Below are 22,313 nucleotides of genomic sequence, written 5' to 3'. Positions count from 1 at the left end.
CCCAAGTTCAGTATAGTCATTTCTAATTTGAAATAATATTTCAAATATTAAATATTAAATTAATAATAAATTAAATATTAAATATTTAAATTCTTCTATTTATAAATCTGTATCTATCATTTCAATACATAAAATGATTATTTTATAAAGCATAAGAAAAGTACTCTAGAAATGCCTTTGGAAACTTACTGTATTGGTAACCATAAATCATATAATGTTACTTTGCTTTTCATGAGCCAAATACACTTTCTGTGAACCACAAAGAAAGTACTAGCAAGAGATCTAGAAGGCAGATGTCCACCCAAAGACAGACTTGGACTTATACTCCTTCAGTGGCCTCTTAACTGTTCTTGGATGAAGCACAAGGTCCTTCATATGACTTTATGTCACTCTGAGATCTAGTCCCTGCTTATGTCTCTAGCTTTAGTGACATTCTCCCATATTTGCTTCAGACCACAGCTGTGCCATGACCAGATTTTAGCAGAAGCCTCCTGCTGGCAATTATTCAGCAAGTGTTTACTGGGTGCCTATCTCTGCCAGGCACCGGAACAGAGGCTGGGAAGGCAGCAATAAAGAAAAGACTTACTTGAGTGGAAGACAAACATTAAACAAATGCTTATCTATAACTAATTAACTGCAGAACTCAAAAGGAGCAGGGGGTTGGTATGATAACGACTGACTGACTGCATGCTGCTAGGAAGTAAACACAACCCTGGTGTGTGCACTTCAGGGTAGCTGGAGCAGGGCTGCCCAAGCTTTTAAGAGGTGGGGTGAAAAGGTCAAGTGGAAATGACTCCTCCAAGCTGAGAAGACACCACCAAGTGACTAAGAAAGAAACAAGTGAGTGAAGACAGGTGTAGGAATGTTTACAGAGGGTTAGAAGTAAGTATGTCTAACTCCTTGAAAGGGGTGTGTGTGTGTGGGGGGAAATAATCAAGTGGCAGTCTGTTTCTAAACACCTCTTTGTGTTCTAATCTTAGCCTTATCCCCTACTGGAATCAGTTCTCAGGGATCTGGCCTCTCTAAATGGTAATCTATCTGTTATGCTTCCACTAAATTATCTTCCCTGTTTCAATCATTGCACTCCATAATTTGATCTTATGAGACATTCAAGGAGGGAGGCATGTACTAGCTCCTTCCTCCCACATTAAACAATTGTTCCCATTACTTCACAATTTGAAAATTCCTTGGGGTTTTTGTTTGTTTAGGTAAGTGTGTCTTTATAAGTGGTAACTTATTCTTGTCATACTCTTGCACTTGAATTCATTCTCAGGCACTGCATCCTGATTCAAGTTCAGGTGGCATACACTCACTTCCTTTCAATTCTAGTGCAACAGCTCTAAAAGCCAATGCTGTCATCCGTAGTGTCATGCCATTTTTAGCCTCAAAGTATCTCATCTTTTAAATTTAGAAAGGAAAACACTGAATTAACTTTTTAAAAATAAAGAGCTCATATAAAAACTTAACCTTCGTATTACATATTTGAAATATCAACTTCAAGGGTTTTAACTAAAAGAAGTTATCTTATGATTCAAAACTCAAAATGTTAATCTAGGGGCTGAAAATCATGACATCTTTAAAGAACTAAATCTTAAAATACTTTAATAAACCTTGAATAGCTTTTTTAAAAAATTTTATTTATTTGACAGAGATCACAAGTAGGCAGAGAGGCAGGCAGAAAGAGAGGGGGAAGCAGGCTCCCTGCTGAGAAAAGGGCTCAATCCCAGGACCCTGAGATCATGACCTGAGCCGAAGGCAGAGGCTTAACCCACTGAGCCACCCAGGTGCCCCAACTTTGAATAGTTTAAAATAGGTTAGCAGGGATCTTTACCTAACACAAATAAATTCATTTAACATTATCTCACAAAGTGTCAGAACAATTTGCAACTCTACTTCACCACTGAACCATGTACTTAATTAAACATCACTGACCTCAACATGCCTTCAAAGTCAAAATGAGTTTTTTCTGGCTTTGCACAAAATAATAAAATTTGGAAATACCTGGTCTGTAAAGCTGAAGAGCAAAGAACATATAGAGGTTGTAGGCAGGACTGAGAGGAAACTAAGTTTCACTGTCCTAACTATTTAAAAAAAAAAAAAAAAAAAAGGTCTTTTTCAGAAAAATTTTTAAATATTGTGTTATTTTCAAGAAACTGTAACACCAAAATCATATCCTCTGATTTTTAGGTGCAGCCAGACCTTGTTTTACCTTTGTTTTATAAACCATTAAAAAAAAATACTTATGGGATGCCTAGGTGGCTCAGTCCATTAAGCTTCTGCCTTCAGCTCAGGTCATGATCCCTGAGTCCTGGGACTGAGCCCTGCATCAGGCTCTCTGCTCAGTGGGGAGCCTGCTTCTCCCTCTGCCTGCCTCTCCCTTTGCTTGTGCTCTCTCTCTCTCTCTCTCTCTCTGACAAATAAATAAATAAATAAAATCTTAAAAAAAAAATACGTAGCGCTAATTACTACTATCACTTCAGGACAATTCAGAATATACTTCCATCTTAGAAAGCTAGAACAATTACTAGTGTTTCTGGAATTATTATCTCAAGAGCCAATTTTATCTCTTACTTCCTTCCAGCAAAGAAAAAGCTCAAAGGCTACATGACCTAACAGCTAAAATCCTAACAAAACAATAGCTGTCACAAATTTATACAGACATTTAAAAGAGCACTTACTATGTGCTGGAAACTGTGTTAAAAGCTTTACTTATATTATCTCAATCTCACTTTTTCCTTACAGTAAGCAAAAACTGAACTAGAACTCGGATTTTTTTTTCTTTTACCCCAAGTTTCAAACAGTTAACCTATTAAGTCCCTAACAACATATGGTCTCTTCTATATAGTCTCCTAAAAGGTCACATGGCAGAATAAAACCGCTAATTAAAATCTCATTCATATAAAAAGTTTTTAAAAATTCATTAAGTATAGTTCAAAATAAATAATTCTCCTTAACACTCATCAACTTGCCTACAACTAGCCCAATTATACACATACATACAGAAGGGCACATTTTCTTTTTCAACACCTAAAAAAAGATTCCTATTAAGTTAATGTCACGAGTCATTAGGCTACAATCATGGTCCATAATCACTCTTATCAAAATCTCTTAAAGATCTTCTTCATTATACTTAATTAAGATTTACATACTATACTGGGAATTCAATTTTTAAATTATTTAGAATATTTCAGAAATACAAAATCCATGTAAAAAAAATAGTAGCATAAGCATCTCCAAAATACTTTAAAGGATGAACACTGGTAAAATCTAAAAAAATGGGAAAAAGTCAAATTCTATTGCTTTAAAGATATTAGATTGCAGAAGGGAAGTCTACAAATTTTAGTCAGTAGATTCTCCATTCACCTCCTTGGTAAGTGTAGTACATCCCATATAAAAGAAATTCAATAAATTTGTTAAGCAAATGAACAAATGATACCTCTATTGGACAATTAGATCACAAAGGAAAAGGACAAAACCCCTATTAAGAAATCCTGCATTAGGGCGCCTGGGTGGCTCAGTGGGTTAAGCCGCTGCATTTGGCTCGGGTCATGATCTCAGGGTCCTGGGATCGAGTCCCGCATCGGGCTCTCTGCTCAGCAGGGAGCCTGCTTTCTCCCCTCTCTCTCTCTGCCTGCCTCTCTGCCTACTTGTGATCTGTGTCAAATAAATAAATAAAATCTTTAAAAAAAAAAAAAAAAAGAAATCCTGCATTAATGCCTGATTTTATACTTGCAGACTATTTGCTTAAACAAAATACCCTAAGTAACACTGCCTTGACTAATCTGGTTATCAGTGATAGAATTAAACAACTACAAAAAAACCCCAACTAAACTACAAATGTTTCCACCAGCAACTGCCAATGTAGGAGTCATTTGTGTTATAGCTGCATGTGATTGCAATTTAGACTCTTCTTAAAATGATAGGTTTCACAAAAGAACGTGTATATTCTCAAGATTTTGATTTCATTTTTAAAGGGAAAAGTAAAGCAGTGAAAGAGGTAAAAAGTGCGTCCAAGGGGGAGAAGGAGGCTGACGTTCTGCAGGGTGAGACAAAGGTAGGTCTCGAGGCAAGGAGAAGCAGGAACAGCAGTGGAGCAATGGAACTGCCTATGAGCAAGAGCACGTATACTTGGCCCAGAGTTAGGTTAACAAAAGAGGAGTTTCAGAAGAAAGTCCAGCGTGGGAGCAGGCAGAGAGAAGGCTGGGAAAACGGCCACGATGCCCGTGGAGCCAACTGACTAATACGAAAGGCTCTGGTGACATCCCGTTTTAACACAGTCCACTTATTGGAAGTTTCAGTATTCTGAGAACAGGACAAAGAGAGCTTCTTGGAGGAACTGTAACAGCTGCACATGTTAATCTATTAGAACATGCATCCGAGTGGCAATGAAGAAACTGCACAGCTTGCAATTAATGAGTAAAGGAATTATATCCTTATCTGGCAGGGCTTCTGGAAGGTTTAAAGACAGAAAATTTGAAATTAAGTAATTTACGTGTCTCTTACAAATATTTATTAGTATTTGTAAGCCTCGTGAAAACAGGAACTTGCTCATATCCCTAGCACCTAGAATAGGCATGCAGTATAAATGTGTTGTATAAACGAAAAATAAAAGATGAGAAGAAAAATTTTAGGCTGCATTCAATCAGAGATGGCAATCTGACTGTCAAATCATAAGATCTGTGGCAATATATGCTAACATTTAGATATGGCATTTGAGAAAAGAGACTGTAAAATATATTAAGATTTAATTTTCACTCTGGAGGGAACACTCAACATACCTACTTATACTGCGTAATATAGTAGCCACTAGCAATATGTAATTATTTAAATTAATTTAAACTAAAACTTAGCTCCTTAGGCATACCAAACACATTTTAAGTGCCCAACAGGCACATATGGCTAATGTCAACATATAGGACAACACAGATAAAGAGCACTTCTATCACTGCAGGAAGTCATTGCAGAATGACACACCCAAATATCTATAGGAGCTTGTCAAGTAAAGTAGAAGTCCCAGCCAGAGATGGGGGCTGTGGTGAACTGGAAATAGAGCACATGCTCCATCCCAAGTGGGCAATAAGATCTTAGTTAGCATGCACTTGATGGTTAGTCTGTAGGAATACAAGCACAGTATTACCAGATCTTCTAATTACTCAAGAATATGCAGAGTCAGATTTTTGTGTGAAAGTATTTATTTAAACACTGCCAACCAATTCAATTTTTATAAAGGGCAAACCTTCCCCCTGCCCCGCACCCACCCCCAGCCCCCGGCAAAACAAAAATAACCTCTTAGTACCAAAAAACATACTAGCTGTACCACGTCACTTGTTTGCAGCCCTCTGATCTCTAGATCCCAGGGGTTTTGTTTGCTTTTAGTTTTAAGCAAAGCAGCAGCAAAGAATTAAGAATTAGTACTAGAAGCAGGAAAGTCACGACACAAGTGTGTAATAACTACTTGCATCAAGACTCTAGTTTTGGGCGCCTGGGCGGCTCCATTGCTTAAGCGACTGCCTTCAGTTCAGGTCATGATCCTGGCTACCTGCTTAGCAGGGTGTCTCCTTCTCCCTCTGACCTTCTCCCCTCTCATTCTCTCTCTCTCACACACACAAATAAGTAAAATCTTAAAAAAAAAAAAAAAAAAAAAAAAAGACTCTAGTTTTGTTAAAAGACCAGTAATTCCCTCCAACTTCAATCCCGTGTTCCTATTCTAAGGAGAATCCCTGAGCTCCTGGATAGGCGCAACTAGACTGTTCTCATGGGAGTGCATTCCAGCTAGTAATCAGACTAAAAATCAAAAGGTATCTCCTAAGCAATATAGAAATTAGTTTTTGGCTCTTTAGAAAACTAGCAATTTCATATGATTCAACCTAACAGCTCCCACTAAACGAAAAGACTTAACACTGAGTTGAGTCTTCTACAGGAGAATAGAACTCAAATCGCTAATTAAGCTCTAGCATAATGGTGACTTGCCCATGATCAATACTGTTTGTCGGAAGCAGGGAGAGGGGGAGAGATTCAAGATTCCTTGTCCAGTGCTCTTCACTTATACCATAATTACATCTTAAATATAATGAAATAATCCAGATGTCTCAAGTTGGTAAGCATATATATACATATGTGTGTGTGTATATATATATATAAAATCCCAATTTAAAATATTTAGAGTTATATGCGAAAATATACTATGTCCCAAAATATGTCCATTACATTAGCTAGCAAGGTATCCAGAAGGGGCCTACACTCAACTCAGCAAGGGAATGATTCACACTTGGGCTCTGTTTTCTCCTAGATTCTTGATAGAAACAACAGCCCTGAGAAGTTCTGGGAATGTGTTGATTAAGGTAAAATAAATGACACTTAGTGTAATGAAGACATTTTGTAAGGGTCTTGTTCTTGTTTTTTTAATTACTGCCTAAATTCTATTTTTCACTGAAACACTGTACGACTGTCAACATATTAGCAAATTTTCACTTCTCCAGGAAGGCTCTGTCATCAGCATTTTATCGAGTATCCATCTCCACTAGCTAACCAACACAAAATCCCCACTCAACAGTCCAAAATATAAATATCTTGCCTCCTGCCAAAAGCTCGTCATTATCTTATCATTTTATCTTATATTCTTTTCTTATGTAATATATTTATTATCTTGAACTTGAAGGCAAGTGCGTTCAGTGGGTATCTTTACCCAAAGCAGTGGCATTACTTCTAGGTCACCAGGGCTCTGGCTGTGCGAAAGTACAAAAGACACCACCCACACTGGACGAAGGGGGCCAGGAGGACAGCACACACAACTAGCTCTCCTTTGTCTGGAAAACTACAGGATGTCCATGGTATGCAGTGCCTAAAGGTTTTGTTGAAATAATTACCAATTTTGGTCACCTGCAAGGTAGCCATTATAATTTTTTTTTTCGTTAGTCCAAGTCAAGGATGTTTTCTTATTCCATCTCAAGACAGCAAATTTCTTTTCACCTTGGAAAATTTGGATTCCAGTTTAAGTGTGTGTGTGTGATGGGGAAGGGAAAGGAGGAGAGGGGCAGGCAGAAAGGAAAGGGGGCAGAAAGAAGGATGGCATTTACTGGAAGAAATCCTTTGCTGCTTATGCTCTTCCTATTAATCAGATACTCTAGTCATTATTTTAGTACAGGCAAAGAATAGAAATACATGAGAAGAAAAAAAGGTTACCTAATCAGGGACCATTTATTACTTCTCAATACATGACCAGCAAGCTATTCTTCCTATGCTAGAAATGAGATTATCCTAAACTCCAATGGATGATGAGTGACAAAAACATTTATATTTCATTCTTTAAGAAGCTTTCATTTTATTTTCCTTCTCCAAATTCCAATCACAGTAAAAAGCCTAAATAACTTGGTATAGTTCCCAGGGGTGTGGGCGAAAACTCATCTATCAATAGGACCACTAATATTTATAACTTCAATATTCAAAAGAGCAACAAAGAACTATCTATTGTATTCAGGTTTATGCCAATATTTTGCACTAAAAAAATCAGAGATTAAAAGCAAACCTATGGCATACTGCGAGACTCTGAAAAATGCTTAGTCTAGAAAGAATATACCATACCATGCCTGATATGATAGGGTCTCAAACAAGATGGTTTTAAGCTCCTGGCCTACCACCAGGTATGATTTCGGACAAGTTAGTCAATCTCTTTAATGCCTGGTACTCTCAAGGGAAAAACTGAAGATTTTAACAACTGAAATAGGGAGATGATCTTTATAAAACACTGTCCCTTAGCTTGTATTCAGTACACTGTAGCTATTATAATTATTGTCATTACCCAAGTAGCCACACTGAACAGAAATGTATAGGAGTCATTTGAAAACAACTCTTAATAATTATCTGGTTTACCTAATAGATTCTGAAATCAAGACTTATGGAATCTGTGTTTATCCTTTATTCTAACAGGGGATATTTGACTACATCAGATTAAAAGCACTTTTTCTGATCTCCTCTGATGTTTTCAAGGAAAGAAAATTTCTTCCTAAATGCCATTCAACAGCAGGTAAAACATGTAATTCACAGAAGTGCTAATTATAACTAATTATAACAACCACAGCACCAGAAGACATATAAAAATATGGCAGTTTACAGCTTATGGTTTTGGATGACTGTACACCTGATCTTAAAAATGGACTGAATTATTAGATGTAGTCAAATATTTTTCTTTTTTTTTAAATATATTTCATTTATTTATTTGACAGAGAGAGATCACAAGTAGGCAGAGAGGCAGGCAGAGAGAGAGGAGGAAGAAAGCTCCCTGCTGAACAGAGAGCCCGATGTGAGGCTTGATCCCAGGACCCTAAGATCATGACCTGAGCCGAAGGCAGAGGCTGAGCCACCCAGGCGCCCCTAGATGTAGTCAAATATTTTTCAATTTAATCTTCAGGGCACTCAAATCAATGTCTCATATATGACTTTCAACCAGTAGTGACTAGAACATGTATCTAAGTTTCACAAAAGTAGAAAACTACATTTGAGCAGAACATCTCTTTAAGTTATACATAACTCATAGCCATTTTTAAACAGTCTCAAACTTTAATCTTTCCCTGCCTTACTCATATTAAGTATGATGCAAAGAGGTTTTCTAATTTTCTTCCCAGAGGACAGGGCCACCTGCAGAAAAACTACACGGTGGGTACAACTGAATGGAATAATGATTTTATTCCTCTCCTTCCTTTATTATCAGTGTCTACTTTACTTTGGCTAGTGTCCCTTTTTTTTTTTTTTTAAACCTCTCTGACCTTTTTAGTTGATTTTCTCTCGATTTTCTATCTAGCTCTCGATTATTTCATATACATTATCTTACCTCAATGACCAAATAGGTTAATGTCTCAGGGTACATGAAACAATAACCCTTAGGCCTCTTTCCATCATGGAATCTCTAAGGATTAGTTTAGATTTTGTATCCTAAAGGATTCTTTGCCCAGCACTTAACTACACTGACCCTCCTGAACTTTTGCGTATGTGGTGGGTTAATTTAGTGCTTAGAAATCCTCTTGACACCACCATTTTACTCAAGCAACTCAGGTTTCACCATCCATTTCTTCTCTTCTCCCAGATGATTTTCATAAATAGAAAGTGAGTTTTGCCTAAGTACTAATTCTAGAGGCTCGTGCAACTTAAACTCTCCCACCCAGCTAAGTAATGGGCTCTAGCCTTCTGCTTCCTTGCAGATTCCCCACGTACAAGAGTCCACGGACTCCCACAGTGACGTATGACTCAGAGGCATGAGTGGATGAGAGAACTGCAGGCCAAGCAGTCACTGTGGCAGTTCAGTGTAATGTACTGGGACAGCCACGCCCCTGAATATTCTTGAATCACATCATACAGATCTTGATTGAAAATACTTAAAAATATTTAATCAATATGACGTGAAAGCTTTTTCTTTCCATTAAGACTGAAATGTATTAATTAATTTAAGGCTGCAATTTGATTTTAAGACACAGGTTTTACCTTTGCAGATAAAATTCTTCCAAAACTTAAAAATATTGCTAGAAATTACCATTAATAACATTAACTCAGTTTCACAACAGAAACACTAATGCTTATATGTTCACCATTTTGAGACAGTGCCGAGAATAATTATTACACTAAGATTTTCTGTTTTCACAATTTTATCTGTTCATGTTGCCAGTACTCTCGATAGATCTTCAACTCCAACTACTTTTTTGGAAGCTCCCAAAACTGTTTATCCATTGACTGTAAATAGGTTTCTGATTTGCTATTATTTGGTAGGGAATTATGCAACACTAGCATAAAGTTACCTGGCCATCATGCAAGTTTTCTTTTACATAAAGCCTATAGATAGATTGATTAAGAACTGAATATATCATTTTGAATATAGTACAAATTCTTTTCCTTGCTATTAGTAGAGGGAAGAAGGCATTACATAAATGTTTTAATCTGGATTTTTCTAAATATATAACTATCCGGTTCAATTCAAACCTAGGATTTTTTAATAGCTGGTCTCAGTACAAAGACAACAAACTTGGCATACAGGGAAAAAGGGTTTCTAAACAACATGGGGGGTGAAAATAGTCCTGATGCTTTAGGGACTTAGTCTCTCTGTGTTATTTTATTTGCACTGTTAGCTCTACTTGAAAGTAGCTTCATCTTTTAGTCATTCATTTTATAGCCTGTAATTCCTACAAAATGTTACGGATATCAGACTATTCTTCATGGAGTTCTGGTTAGTCACAGAATGACTACTATTATAGGCCCAAAACAAATGTATCAAAATGTTTTCCACATCATGAACATGCATGGATGGGACAAATTATTAGAAAGGCTACTTGACCATGATGCATATTTAAAAATGACGGACAAAATTCACTTCATTATGCTAAGCTCTTGATATGACAATCTGGGTCATTTATCTTTGTAAATGTCACTTTGGTAGACATCTTTGATAAGGGCAAACACCAGTAAGATGAGGATAAGGAGGAATACCAGTAAGAAAGCATAAACTTCTGTGTAATTTTTTTTTTTTTTTCCAGTTGTGGTAATGGTTTTATATCAAGCTCTTTTCCTCAGTTCCTTCTAGTATTGCTAGCTGAAAGCTAGCTGTGTCCATGCAACAGTCCAAGGCAACGACACTATGACTTCGGTCTCTTAGCATTATCAATTCAACAACTGTGGAACAAATGAAAAACTAGATATGTATGTATGTATGTATATGTACATATATATTTGGATGAACATATTCTAAAACACACCCGTGTTACGTTTCTCCCAGTTCAATATTTAGAGCCAAGAATGAAATTAATAGGATCTGAGCTTGCTGTATTTTTATACAGATCAAAATGAGAATATGGATGACTAAAGGGAAGTGGGCGTCTGTGGGTTTAATTCCTACATGAGGTAAGGGTTAAAATATGGAGTATGTTTGATAAAAGCAATTTAGATGTAAAATGAACTTGGTGGTTTAAATGAGCCTTTACACATTTTATAACAGATGGCATAGCAACAGTCTTTATATCATTTAAGATTAGATATGATTCTTAAAACTGTGAACTCTATCACCATGAACAGGCTACACTGTCTTCTCCAAATAAAGTATATTATAGAATGTGTATTTTCTGCAAGGTACATGTTCACATTATATGAAATCTGAAGGAGACACAAATGAAAATAAATTTATATAACTGTTACTTTAAGTAGTGACTAAAGGAACTTAAAGTGAGTGTGCAGAAGGGGAAATGAATGAGGTAATGTAGTTCAAAGAGGCTAACCTAACAGAAATTAGCCAATAAAAGATTGAAAAAATCACTATGACAAGAAGTACTTTTCAATTTTCATATTTATTAAATTATAATTTTAAGGCATATAGCCAGAATTCTTTAAAATAGTTTAAAGCTAAGCACCCAATATTATCAAGCAGCCCCAACTGCTAACCTTCTGATCAATTTCTTTGAACCTAAAAATATTTAGGCTAGGGATTAAATAAGCTGCTTATGGGGACAGAAGCAATGTTTCTCTAGCCAGCCACTGCAATATATACTGCAAGTATGAATCATTCTTCCAAATTAAAATTTCTATGATCCTATGACTACGTGATGGGTGCCAACAGAATACACCAGTGGGATTAAACAACTTCCACTCAGCAAATTTAAAAATTCCATTCTGCAAAATTCCAGTTGCCTCTGAGTAGAAATCAGAATTATTAGCAGTGTATCATGTCAAACTGTAGGAAGCTACCCAGGCGTACACTAACCAAGACACTGTTGCTATGGTGACTAAGCAAATATAGCAAATGGCTACTTCATTAGTGACTCCATGAAAGTATAGATGCTGGAATAATGGATGGGAAATGTCTGACAGTGTGTGGCCACCAACATGTGCTGAGAGTCAGAGAGAGTTTTTTAAAAGATAAAGTGAATTTCATTATGCTGTTTTAGCAACCTTCGAAAAATTAAGAAGAGAGATTCTGGTGCTAATTAAAACCAAATCAAGCCAGGAGGAAAAATCTACAGAAGGAGTGGTAAGGCTCGAGGGAGAGTGCTCCATTTTGGACCAGCTGCTGTGATACTGATATTGATATTATAGATTGCAAGTCATTCAGACTGTCCTTTAGGGACAGCAAAGAGAGAAGGAAGGACTCCCTATCGATTCACTGCTTCAGACTCTCCACTGTGAATGGGGTTTCAGGCCATATGGTCTCACGTTCTCTTCAAGAGAGGATGACTAAAGGGGTTGAAAGAAGAATTCTGCACATGCTTCATCTCTGAAGAATTCAAACTACATTCAAGAATGATAATGAAAGCTGGAAATAAACTTATGTGGTACAGTGACAAAAGATCAATGCTAGAATTAGACTTCTCTCAAAGAAGTTAAATTTATCTAACACTCCATATACTCTTGCTCCAACCTCATAAAAACAAAGGCTAGAAACTAAAAAACAAAACAAAAAAACCCAAAATGCTATCTTTTCCTCTACATTTACACTGCCACTAAGAACTTGTAGCTGATGCAAACCATATAGGAACTAACCAAAGATATGCTTATATTTTAGTTTCTACTTAATGCTGTTATATAAATACTATGTTAAATCATTAGTTATAAAAATGTCAGTTATGTTATTGTTATGGCACATAATTAAGTTATTATATAAATGATGCTAGTTACATTATGACTTTTTGATGACACAACAGTAAAGCCCTAGTTCAAAGTAAAGTAGTGAAATTACAAGGCACATAGCTAGTTACATACAGCATAGTGTTATGGAGGAGTTATGGCAGTTCAAGATGCTCAAGTCCACTGGCAGTACTAGCTCCCCATAGTTGTTTTTGTGTTTTTTTTTTGGGGGGGGGCAAAACTACCATTTTAAGAAAAAAAGACTAGCAGTACACAAAACTGGCTGACTTCTATTAAATATTAAATGTCATGCTTGTTTTTGTCCTTGTTTTCATCAGTATAAGCATCAGAGTGTTAAAAGCCATACTTACTAAGCACCTCAATTCATCCTCCCAAATTTGTTCAGATCTTGTAATCCTCATTACTTGGGCCCACTACACTGCAACAGACTCTCCTCTGACTTTCTGTCTGAATGGCTTGCTCATCAGCATTGCTTAAGACACACAAATTCTTACTGGAATTAGCTCTCCTACCATACCCAAGGACCCAATCACATACACATTGCTATTATTAAACTTTTTACTCCCAATTTCTTCTGTGTCTGTCTTACCTTGCTCATCAAATTGAAAGTTGTTTGTTTGGAGGGTGGGTGGCCTGTATCCCACACACCTTTCTCTGTACAGTTCAGAACAGTACCCAATTAGGTGTTGTATTTCTAAAATTCCAAACATTCCATACATCACCATGGTTGTCCTTCTGACCAGGTTCCTTTCCACCAACAGCTCTCCAATACCTTCTCCCCTTCAACATTCTGATGTTACCACATAAATCTCTTTCTCACCCCTCCTTCCTTCTTCCTCACACTGTATCCATAAACGGTATCTCCAACTTCTGCTAAATATGTATGTTTACACTATCTTCTCACCAGCCACCTTCCAACTTCAACAAAAGCCTCTATTTCAAAGTGGTATCACATCTCCACCACCTCGCAACTGACTGTCAGAGGCAAGTATCCTATGAGTGCCTGCTCTTGATTAACGGAGAAGACAAACATACAGAGAGGTAAGTAACAGTGTATAGTAAAAGCCAAAGTCAAGTACATGGGGACCCATAGGGCAACTGCCTGGAGGAGTAAGGAAAGGCTTTTTCCAGGGATGTGAAGGTCCAGCTAGGAGTTTGTTGTACAAAGTGGGACAGTATGAGGGGCAGAAAAGAAGGTGGCAAATTCCAAGAACGGAGAGGGTGGAGAAGGAAGGAAAGTGGGGAGGAGGGAGAAGGAGGGAAGGAAGAAGAGGGGTAATACAGGAGGGGCAGCGGGAGGGGAGAAGAGGTGAAAAATACGTGGTAAAAAGATGGTTAGGTCAGGCTACAGAAGCTCTCTAATGCCAAACTAAGCTATGAGTCAGTTGTCAAAACTGGGTAACTATGGGAAAGGGCTCACTTTAAAATGAAAATTAACTCTGACCACAAAAAGGAGAATGAACCAGGGTAAGGAGAGACTGGTCTCAGGGACAACAATAAACAAGGGATGAAGAGAAGCTACATGATACCAGGTACCAGTGAGAGAAGGGCAGAATGGTATGTGCATACATACGGTAAGCGTGCCTATGATGCTGAATTCCAGAGGGTTCTGGAGACCTAATACAAGCTAGGCCCAGAATGAGGTACCGTGAAAGAAACCAACATGAAAGAGCTACAAGCTGGTGGAGAGGGCAATACAAATAATGGAACATAAGAGCCTCTTGAACTTCTAAGGATTCTTCACCATTCCTGGAATGTGCCACCTTCTTTCCTATCCTTCACTCCCAGTGTGCATGGCAAACTCCTCTCTGGGCCTTCACCTTCCAAGCAAAGCAGCCCCTTACTCCCTATGTGTTTGCTCTATTTCCCTCATCTTTCACTCACCTCTCTCTCTGGCGGCTCTTACTGGACTACAGTCCTCCCACAGCCACCCAAAGCCAGTGCTGCAAGCGTCAAGTTCAACAAGGAAAATAATCAGTATGTTACTCAATTACAGTCCATTGAAGACATTCAGAGTATCTATTACCTGTCAGGTACTATGTTAGCTACGGATCCATACTCCTTTAAAGCCCACTAGCAAAAACTATAATAGCAATCTTTAATGAAAGTGAAAAAAAGAGCAAGACTATCAGAGAGGAAACCTAACTCAAGCAAAAGTTTTGTGATACTTTAAAACAGTTTTAACTGAGGTATAACCGTTATAAAGGGAGCTGATTTCTGTCGTGTACAATTTGGTGGTTTTCACATAGGCATATGCCTGTGCAACAATTTGGTAGTTTTCACATATGCATATGCCTATGCAACATATGCATACATTCTCAAATATGCATATGCGTATTTAGAAAAACTGCCCAGCCTTACAACCTAGGCTCCTCAACACTCAACTTTGTTTCTTCCATGGAAGAGTTTTAATAAACCCAAACTGAGTATTTTTTTTTAAGATTTTATTTATTTATTTGACAGAGAGAGACAGAATGAGAGAGGAAACACAAGCAGGAGGAGTGGGAGAGGGAGAAGCAGGCTTCCCACAAAGCAGGGAGCCCGATGCGGGTCTCGATCCCAGGACCCTGGGATCATGACCTGAGCCAAAGGCAGATGCTTAATTGACTGAGCCACCCAGGCGCCCCTGAGTATTTTTTTTTAAAGTTATTGTGTATCTCTGATCAATAAGCTCAGGAACTTAAGGACAGAGAAGTTTTATTTCACATTTTTAAGAGAATAACAACTACAGATATGTACATTTATATAATACTCTAAATTTTATATGCTAATTAAGTACCTTTTTTTAAAAAAAAATTTCATTTATTTAAGTAGGCAGAGAGGCAGGCAGGGAGAGGAAGGGAAGCAGGCTCCCTGCTGAGCAGAGAGCCTGATTCGGGGATCGATCCTAGGACCCTGGGATCATGACCTGAGCCAAAGGCAGAGGCTTTAATCCACTGAGCCACCCTGGCGTCCCAAACCAAGAAAAATTTTCAAAGGAACAATAATGCAGTTCATAATATGCTGGGCATTAACATGCACTATTAAGCCACAATAATTAAAATAGCACCTTTCGGACATAAAACTAGACCAGTGAAGTAGAAACAGACTCTAGGATGTCTAAGAATGAAGCTTATGGTAAGGTGGTACCATAAACCTCTGAAGAAGAAAGGAGTCATTGGAATAAAGTGCTCAGTAGAGGAAGGGCTCCACCCTCTAGGATATGCTGATGGAGAAGGTGTCCAGAAGAAAGGTAGACTTAGGAGGCCACTACAGTGAAACAGTGACCAACAGTGTACTTCTAGACCTGTGGTAATAGCCATGACTTACCTCCTCAAATTTATTTTGGATTAATTAATGCAGTCACATGGTATAAAATGTGTAACGTGCAAAAGCATAGGGATTAAATACAAGTCACCCCCAGATCTCCCCTAGATCTTCCTCCCTGGAGACAACCACTGACAAGGATTTCTTGTGCATTCAAGGACATTTCATTTTGAAAGAAGCTGTTGGGAGGAAATGTTTTATCTTTGCTGTTGCTGTCAAAAATCCGTGGTCTTTGGGAGGCAGCCTGCCATAGGGCAATGTTATTCTTACGGAAAAGATTAATTTGTTGGTGGGTTATTTAAGAGATAAGAAATTACCACACTTCGATTTAATCATAGTTTCCAGTCATTTCAACTCAACATAAAGGGAACAGGTAAAAACATAAGCCAATGATTTAAAAAACGTGTTTGAGGGATGCCTGGGTGGCTCAGTTGGTTGGACGACTGCCTTCGGCTCAGGTCATGATCCCGGAATCCCGGGATCGAGTCCCACATCAGGCTCCCAGCTCCATGGAGAGTCTGCTTCTCCCTCTGACCTTCTCCAAGCTCATGCTCTCTCTCACTGTCTCTCTCTCAAGCAAATAAATAAAATCTTTAAAAAAAAAAAAGTGTTTGAGACTGTTTACAGATGAACTAGCAATCAGGTTAAAATACAGCATTACATTGCTTGGGTCCATGTATTACTTGGAAACTGTACACCTCGTTAAGGATTCCTCATCTGTGAGATCTGAATTTCTCAAAATGTGCTTGGACAACCATTACCTTAGAATCATCAGGGTGCCCATGAACAGTACTTATTTCTAGTACCAAATTAAGACCTATTGAGTCAAAAACTCTGGGGCCTTGGCCCAACATTTTTAAACGAAGTTCTCAGGTGATCTGCATACATATGTTGAAGTTTAAGAAAGATTTGGTACTACTGAAAGCCATAATCACAGAAACCCTGTCTTTCTTGTTAACTGTAAGTGTAGTGCCTAGCACAATGCCTGAAAAAGAAGGTATCCCAGAATGTATGTTGAAGGTTTAATGAATGGACATTGGGACTGACTGCAGAGTATCTTGCTACGTTGTTAACAACCAACTGATTTTTAAACTGTAAGCTTCATCCATGACAGAAATTTGAATAAAGAGCAGAGAAACAAGCTTTGGCAATCAATAGCTTAACAAGAGTTCATTTAGTTGCATGACTCAGTATCATAGCAAAGCACTTGGAAAGATGTCAGGGAATTTAATTAGCAAAACTTAATTAAATATCTGAGTTTCAGATAGATGCTTCAAGTGTATCATGTTAACAAGGACCAACTGACCCAAGGAAAAGGTCCCAAAATGAGATATTCTACTTATTTTTCTATTTATTAGGTAGTGACATCTGCCCTAACAAGAACTAGGAAAGAAGCAAAAAAGAACATCTCAGCAACCAAAACAGATGTCACGAGGCCAAGCATGACAGCTCTGGGCACTTGACTCATAGACAAGCCCATTAGACCTTCACTCAGAGTCTATTCAGGCTACTCTTTGCACACATTATTTACTTTAACAGAATTGTAAAACTGGTTTCCTAGCTCACAGGAAATTAAAAACACTAAATCAGAATGAAGAGAGGGGCAGCAGCAGATTGTAACACCATGAACATGACAAAATGAGAACTGTTAAGAAGGGGGTGAAAAATATATGAAAACAAGCAAATAAACTCACAAAAAAGCATAGTACTTTGTGGTCATCTGGGGAAAGGGTAAATGATGCTACTCTTTTTGACAGGATCTGAAGGTATCTACTATAGAACTCAAAACAGGTGTTCAAAAGAAAAATGAAGTTAAAGAGAAGGCTAGATTACATTCCCAACAGACTTTGTATATGAGGTATGGATGTAGGTATAATATGTAACATTATTTCAGAACGATTTTCATTCTAAAGCTAATCAAAAATTGTTTAAAGTGGGGCGCCTGGGTGGCACTGTCAGTTAAGCATCTGACTCCTGACTTTGGCGCAGGTCATGATCTCAGGGTTGTGAGATTGAGCCTTGCGTCAGGCCCCATGCTCAGCACAGAGTCTGCTTGAGACTCTCTCACCCTTTTACCCCTCCCCACTACACACACACTACCCCCCAAATAAATAAATCTTTAAAAAAAAAATTATTTAAAGCTACGAACTTTTAAAAAGAACCAAGTAGTAGCTATCTAGAAAATAACCGTTAGAAGCAACTCCTTCCTCTAGAGTTCCAGGAAGGAAAAAGACGCTAATGTACTTAACCAACATGAGATAATTTTCAGAACAATATGTTCTTGAAAAAAAAAAAATTCCGTTATTGTTTTGTTGGTATGATTAGCAAGATTCAGGGAACTGTACAGCATATACGCAATCATTTAGTTACCATTTAGAATCCACATGGGGACTATTTCGAGAAAAGTCATGGTGCTCTATTTTACAAATTACGTTCATCTTAAAAGATAACTTTTTTACGACAAAGGGATATCTAAAGTATGTAGTATAAAAAACAGTGCTACTGAAAGGCGCTAAAGAGAACACAAACAGAAGTATAAACTCCTTGTAATTTAAATGAACTGCAATAAAATGCCATATGGCAGTCAATGTAATTATGTGGGAAGTACTGCAAATTCTGTTAACAATAGCATTTGGCTGTAACACACCCACCCTCTCCACAATTGTTGTGTGTACCAGACAGTACTGGTAAACAACAGATTTGTAAATTAATTTTACAATATTTCATATTCATGTTCGCCTCATAAACTGTATGTGTATGACAGTGTTTCTCCTCTAACAACTGAATTATTTTGGGTTGGGCGTTCACGTTTAAAAGCTAGAAGATCAAGTATAGTTCATGAAGCAGACTGAGTAATTTTTTCTTTTTGAAACTACACAGAATGCTGCATATCAAAGAAAGAATTATCTACAGTGAGCAATTCAAGGGCAGGAAAAATGGCTTACTCATCTTTTGTTCCTGAGTGTGTGGTACATAATGGGTGCTCAGTGGCTACCCAATGAATGGGTTTACACACATTTGTGAAGCTTTGGGCTGTGAAACCTTCGATATTATGGTGTAAAATACTGATGGGGGTGGGGAGAGGAACTCTGCTCTCTCTATGGTATCAACATCAGCTTCATTGGGCAATAGCATCTTTAATTGGTTGTCCAAGCTACAATACAGGTAAGTATGTGTCATTTCAGAATTATGCTATTTTAAAGAGAAAATAATTTGGCATTTTAAAATTAAGCTTGGAATATTTGCAAATTAAACATAAGTAATTCAATTTTATAAGAATTCAACAAATAAAAGATGATTAGAATCTAACAAAGGAAAAATAAACTTGTCGCTCTTCAGATAAATCTCCAAAATATAAGAGGCTAAAAGGATTATGAAAAACATTCATTCATGAAACAATTATTTATTCATCATCACCAAGTGGCAGGAACCATGCTAGGTGACAGGAATACAGTCAATGGTAATAATTAATGAATAATAAAGATAGTGCCATACAGTAGTAAGTGCTAAAAATACAATAAAGTCATGGCATGGCAAGTAACTAGGCCGTGGTGGTGGGATGGGAAGGTAGCTATACTCTTTCACCTAGGAGTGGTCAGGAGAGGCCTGTCAGAGGAGGTGACATATGACCTGAGAACTGCCTGATGGAAAGGAGGATAAGATCTAGTGAAAGACTTGTGCTTAGACTGAAAGAGGAGCCTGGAGATGCGTCTTGTTCTGAGGGACCAAGAAGAGGTCATTTTGGCTTCTGTCTAGTGAATGGGAACAGGGTACGGTGGGAGAAGAGGATGAAGAAGCTTCAGGATCCAAGGACACAGAGTTTGGAAGGCAGACATACAGGATCTTGCACATGCTAAGTAGGGAAGCGGTATGATCTCGTCTATGCTAGTGAGGCTGTGTGAAGAATGGCCCACGGGGGAAGCAGGGAGTCACTAGTTAGGAGGCTCTGTGATAGCAGAGCCAGTCGCAGGGGCAGGAGCAGTCTATGGTGCACTGGGCCCACACGTAGAAGGGTCTTAACTTGATCTGATGCAATGCTGTCACTTTTGAAATTCTTAATAAGGGACTGTAGAATTTTGTTTTGCAACAGTCCCTACAAATTACGTAGTTGGTCCTAAATTTAGGTGAGTGAAGAAGGCAGCTCAGACTTGTGTAGTAGCGTGTGCAGTGAAGGTCAGCATGTGCAGTGCTGGCACCGCTGACAGAACTGGAAGATGGCCTGGCTGTGTCTTGTCACGAGAAGAGGAATCATGGATAACTCCCAGGTTGTTTATTAACCTGAGTAACTGAGTAGAAATGGGGAAGACTGGAGAAAGACCTGCATTAGGGGTGGGAAGGTGGGTAAAAACCAGGAATTCAATTTCAGGTATGTGAAGCTAAGTGGCCTGTGAGACATCCAAGGGGAGCTTTCCAGTGAACTGTGGCAAATACATGGGTGTGAAGGTCCAAAGAGAGGTCTAAGCTGGAAATACAAATTCCAGAGTTGTTGTGTATATATTTTTAAAAGGGGGGGGGGAATCACTTAGCAAGACAACATAGGAGGGCTAGAGTTCAAGAGATAAGTAAAAGCTACAAAGACTACAAAGGCCAGATGAAAATCAAAGAGGGTCACACTGACCAAGGGAAAATATGCTGAAGACAGAACCCTGAAGGATACCTAAGAACCTCCCTCTGAGTGACAGGCACTCCAGTGGATCATCTACCTGTTCATGACAACACTGTAACACCCTACAGTCAGCTCTCCATGTACTAAGCCTACCAGGCAGACCCACTACATTCCCTAAAACACTCCAATTGCTTTATCCCAGATTTTGATGTGCATGATCCTCCTAGAATTTCTCCCTCCTCCTCTTTATCTATTCAAAGCCTATGACTCTCTTCACTGACTTCATCAAATCAGTATTTTCTGAATCCTGGTATTTACTGCCTGTGTCAACTTCTCATATTGTATACAACAATACGCTACCCTAAATTATTATTCAATACCCATCTATGATCCATTTCCCAAAACAGATAAGCTCTGGTTTCCTTTAAGTGCTACACTGCTTAGTATAATAGATGCATTAGATGCTTAATATGTATCTTAATGATTAATATATATCTGTTGAACAAGTGAGTAATAAATAACACCTTGAAGCTATGAAATATGGGGAAGTAACAGAAGTAGATAAATCAACTTGGCATGTAACAGCTTAAAAAGAAATGACTCATTGTGATCAAAGTCCTGGGCAGCCCGCCCGATAAAAGGCATAAAACCTAAGTCGTATACCTTTCATTCCTTCCTCATTCAACTAGTATTTACTGTGAGCCTACTAGGTGCCAGGTACTCTTCCAGTCATTAGAGATACACCAGCCAAAAAAGCAGACAAAAAGTCTTGTCCTCAGGGAGCTGCAGTTTAGTGGAAATACCATTTGCTGGCATGTTTTGTTTTATATAAGCTTATTTATATATGCCCACACCTTCCTCTATTTTCCCTACAAGCCTACTGTTTTTCAGTCTGACAAGTTTTGGCCTGAACATTATCATTATTATTAATGCCATCCTTTCCGTTTTCCTCAAATATATAACGCATTATGAGAAAAGGGTTTTGGACATTCTGAGGCCTTCAAAGGGCTAAAAAAAAAATCAGTACACAGTATGTAGCAACTCTCATACTAGGACCCATTCTAGAGAAGTACATCTTCAAAACAGCACAACTACTAGTGCATCAGAACTACCCAAAGCATTACAGAATTCACATAAACTTCCCAAAAGTAAAATAACGAACTCCACAGATATGTAAAATCATTGAAGATTCTCCTCTCCCCTGCAGATATACAGAGCTTTGAAATTAAATTATGCTATCAAAGTTCATTTTTAAGTTGTAGGAGCTGAAACTCGACAAAAATTCTAAAATGAAACAATGAAGCCATAAGATATCTTCTACAAATCCTGAAAATGTTATCCTATTTATTTTATAATATAACAGAACCATGGTACTAACAATAGTAGTTTAAGTTGCAGGGCAATAGGATAAGGATCTTCCTCTACAAGAGAGAGGAAAAGAGAACAAACTCCCTTCCCTTTCCTACTGAAAAGCCACGTAAGCTTTTGAAAATACTAAGGCCAGAAGATGTTCCCAATCATCTAATGTACTGGAATCAACTGAATCTGGGCTCAAATTTCAGCTTTGCCATTCACAAACTGTGAGCCCGGGCAGTTAACTTAACTCAGTTTTTTATTTGTGAAAATGCAAAGAAGATTTAAATTGAACATCTAATAGAACATGAAGCCATTTAAGAGTGGGCAGCCCACCATGCAGGCTAAGCGGTACTACCTGAAAATCAGTTCCCCTCGGCGGACTGACTGAGTAACTTTATTTATTTAGTTAGATAGTGAGGGAGAGAGAGAG

At 38.0% G+C, this 22,313-nt stretch overlaps 1 protein-coding gene across 1 annotated transcript in view; it reads right to left on the bottom strand.

The window, feature by feature from the left end:
• The window catches only part of GTF2F2 (general transcription factor IIF subunit 2), a 152,297-nt gene that overhangs the window by 31,921 nt on the left and 98,063 nt on the right, over window positions 1–22,313 (bottom strand). The gene's annotated exons all lie outside the window — the stretch shown is intronic.

This window comes from Mustela lutreola, chromosome 13 (assembly GCF_030435805.1).
Source record: "Mustela lutreola isolate mMusLut2 chromosome 13, mMusLut2.pri, whole genome shotgun sequence".
Taxonomy (NCBI): Eukaryota; Metazoa; Chordata; class Mammalia; order Carnivora; family Mustelidae; genus Mustela; species Mustela lutreola.
The sequence above is the reverse complement of the archived record's forward strand: the minus strand, read 5'-3'. Positions and strand labels throughout refer to the sequence as shown.